Below are 3,975 nucleotides of genomic sequence, written 5' to 3'. Positions count from 1 at the left end.
GTTTTTTAATCTTTTTGGAAACAAGTACTTTCTCTGAATTGGTATTTCTTTGAGACTATACTTGTGTATTTTCTCTTCGTACATAATTTTAATACCTGATTCARCTATTCTTCATATCGTTATTATTACATATCTAAAATGATAAATCATTTTTGGTGATAATACACTCGTTTGTATTCAAATTTGTTTTCTGAGCTTAACTGAAAATAATTCATTAATTGATAAATATCTTTTCATTCTTGGATTTGTAAATCTGTAAACTTGTTTTTACAGATTTTCGTTCATTTCTCTCGATATTTTTTTGAATAATTTGTTTGTATATGTCCCTCCTTAATATCAAATAATGTGATTAATTGCTACATTTTTCTTGATCAATTTTCATCTGATCAATTGTGCTTAATTGCAATATTAATTTTGATCAATCTTTTGTGATCAAATGAACTTAGAATGTAAAACTTTTATGAGGGACCGAGAGCTTAACATAAATACCTCTATCAAATGTCGGAATCGACAACCCTACCTAAGAGGACATCCATATTGAGTGAGCTTACATACAAAATGGGTGTGTGGGTGTAGAACTTAAAATGTAAATGAGAAGGGTAGTTGATGAGAGCTAAAAGAATTAATGATAGTTGTGTCAGGATTAAAAGATTAAAGGAATCTTGATCTATCTACTATAATCGGGGGAACCACACAATTTATTAGTTCTCAATTCTTTCGAGACTAGTATTGAAAAAGGCAAGCCGAGACCAACTCTTGTTAATAACCCCACCAGCTACTTATTTATCTCTCAAAATATAAGTGTTTCATTAACACTTGGGGCACACAGCTCATTATCTATTAGTTATCATTTGGAGATAACTGTATTGAAAAAGAAGGATATATGCCCCCCTCCCCTTCAAGTCTTGTTGATCACAAYTGAGTCTGATAAATTTGTGTAGTCCAAACTGTTTATCTTTTTTAGCCTAATTTGAAGCATTAATTGCTTTATCATTTCTTCACTGCACAAATTTACAAAATATTTGTTATTCTAATATAAAATTCATAGATACGCTTTTCAAAGCTATCAATGATTGAATGGAAGTCCTGGTGAGATGAACATTAAAAAGTTTCATATATGAAGTACGTTCGTTGTATTAAATACATTTGTTATACTCACAAGACAATCTTTATATAAGATTGAAAACAAGTTCATAAGTTAAATCTGGTTCTTTCCCTCACCTTCATAATCTRAAAATATTATATAATCGAATTTGCAAAGATTTGCTTAATTTTTATGAATTGACAACATTCTTACAAGGATCAATCATTTCAGTGTATGATGTAAATGCTCCTCATTTTCATCATAAGGGGCATTTTATATTGAAATTGAATGAATATTTATGCGTCAATTTTTGAAGATCRGGGAAGGTGTCAAAGTTCAAGGGAGTTGATCGGTAATTGCTGATAACCGTTGAAGATTATTCTGATGCAAAGTTCAAAGGGGAGTTAATGAGAAGATTATTTCTGCAATGAGTTTTCTATTTCTTAAAGGGGGAGATTATGAAAATGATAAATCCTTATCAGTTTAAAGGGGAGTTAAAACTTTCTGATGCTGATCAAAGAGGGAGATTGTYTGAAGTTTGTTGTTAAAGAGGAAGATTGTTTTTGTACTAAAAAGTTATTTAAAGGATATTGTTGAAGAGCTAAAGTTGTTAAAGCGTTAAAGTTCAAATATTGAAGAGTTAAATTTTTTGAAGATTGTTGTTGTTTTGGACTTGAATACAAAGGGGGAGATTGTTGGAACAAATATGATGYATTCAAGTCCCTGTGCTTAAACTGTTTTATAATTCATTGTATTGTAGTTTCATTTTATAGAAGGTTAGTTTAGTTTATTTTTTTAATATTGGTATAAATTGCCTGGTGTTAGTTTTGTTAGTTGGCTGTTAATCATAATTGAGAGTTAGATTGAGATTGAGAGAGGTTARTGATCAAGAACATTTGTACTTAAACTTTTACGTAATCAAGTTGGCCGACAGATTCTATTCATCTTATTGTTCTTGATTCTTATTATGAATTGATTGTTAAAGACTTGAATCTGGGATCACACTTTTTAAACTTGTTTTTATCATTTTTACCCATTTTATATATATTTGAGTCATGCATATCTTCTTTGAACTAAATTGTTCCTAAGGAGCAAGAAATAGCTAAAAAGTTCGAATTTTAAACTGGTACACCATTGTGTGCACAACGTCACCACTGTAGCAAAGAATTGSATCATCAATAAATATTTTCTACAGATTGTTACTATTACATTGGGGAAATATGGAGCAGTAATGGACCAAGGTCGGCTCTGAAGTTTTCATGAAAGAACAGGAAATGAAGACAAAGGAGAGAAGACAACTTTAATGAAAAAGACAAACATGTAATGCCCTTTTCTTCTCTCTCAATCCCTTTCATACCTTCTCTCTTCCTTGCCTATTTAAACGCAGCTTGACAATTCATTTAGAGCATGCTTGAACGTGAATTAGTAGCTGAAATGCATCAGTTCGCTCTTGCWATTTTCTTTAGCAAGTCGTAATTTTATTCTCTGCATTTCCATTTCTATTCACCATTATGGCGAGTCTATGGCCATAGTGACGATTTTAGTTTTATGCAATTTAACTCTGAGTACTTCTTTTCTTTCATTATGTTTTTTCTTTAACCATTTAAGCCCGCTTTGGGTGTGAGTGTAAGGYAAACCCGAGAGGYCAAAATCTAACATTTTTGTGTTACCACTTTTTGCTAACTCTTCGGTTTGGTCATTGAAAGCCAATCCTTGTGTGTTGTTAATATTTGATCTTTGACCCCTAGGTCGATTCAAAATACGAATTGAATGATGCAAGGAGGTTGGAGAAAATCTTCAATAATATCAAAGAGATATGGATTTTGCATAATCATACTAAGGTTTAAATGTTAGTCGAGTTGGTGTGTTATAGAGATATGTGTATCTCTCTATATTGGCGAAGCTAAGATCTTTGAGATCTACTTAGTAAGGTTGGGAAAACCGAAAGTTAGCATTTGTGGAAACTTTATGACAACACTGTAATCACAACTTACACGACATAGCTTCAAGAGGAGGAAATCGTGTTTGGGTTTTTTTTTCATCAGTTTTGTCAACCATTTAAGTTACTATCATACTCTTGGGAAATCTTTCACCCATACCCGCATTTTAGTACTTCTCATTTTAAATCATCATTATTCTATAAAACACAATCAATTTTATAAAATCAAATCTTGCACCGGAAGTTTGTGAAAATCTTATATTCTTAGTAAGACCAGTTTTTATGGATATGATTTTTGGTACCTTACCATTATATTACTTGTAAGTGAACTCAATAGTTGACGTATACTTACACCACTATTGTTCYACATTTTACGTGTGTGTATTTTTACTACCAAGTTTTTGGCACTGTTGTAGGGGACTGGCGTAATTTTACATCCTAAGTATTGATTTCCACTTGAGCCCAAGTCACGAGTTTGTTTAGTATTTTTTCTGTGTTGTATGCCACAACAACAACATAGTGAACTTTTTCCTCTAAACTTTGTGGTAAAATGTTAATGTTCCACATGATCAAAGCAGTAGGTTAATTAAAAGGATTCCTTTTGGAAGATCCATATTCATATTTAATTTTTTTAGAAATTGTAGACATCTTTAAAATTCAAGGAGTTTCAAAAGAATCCTTACCGCTAACGCTCTTCACTTTCTCAATAAAAGGATAGAGCTAAAGCTTGGTTAAATTCTYAGCCACCCCATTCTATAGCTACTTGGGTAAATCATGCTGAAACAATTATGAAAAAAAATACTTTCCTTCGACGAGGAATGTAAAACTTAGAAATGCAATTTTACTACTGCAAGAAGGGGACGATGAAGTAGTGTCCGATGCTTGGGAGAGATTCAAGGAACATATTTGTTAAGGTGCCCTCATCATGGTGTTCCCCATCACATCTAATTGG

The 3,975-nt window shown here is 32.0% G+C and overlaps 1 non-coding gene across 1 annotated transcript; it reads right to left on the bottom strand.

The window, feature by feature from the left end:
• Positions 1-3,846: 3,846 nt before the first annotated feature.
• LOC112505434 lies at positions 3,847-3,955 on the bottom strand. The gene has a single exon (XR_003068395.1). It is a non-coding gene; the product is annotated as a small nucleolar RNA R71 (small nucleolar RNA).
• Positions 3,956-3,975: the final 20 nt, after the last annotated feature.

This window comes from Cynara cardunculus, unplaced genomic scaffold, assembly GCF_001531365.2.
Source record: "Cynara cardunculus var. scolymus isolate 2C unplaced genomic scaffold, CcrdV1 Un_Scaffold_10883, whole genome shotgun sequence".
In the NCBI taxonomy this organism is placed as follows: Eukaryota; Viridiplantae; Streptophyta; class Magnoliopsida; order Asterales; family Asteraceae; genus Cynara; species Cynara cardunculus.
The sequence above is the reverse complement of the archived record's forward strand: the minus strand, read 5'-3'. Positions and strand labels throughout refer to the sequence as shown.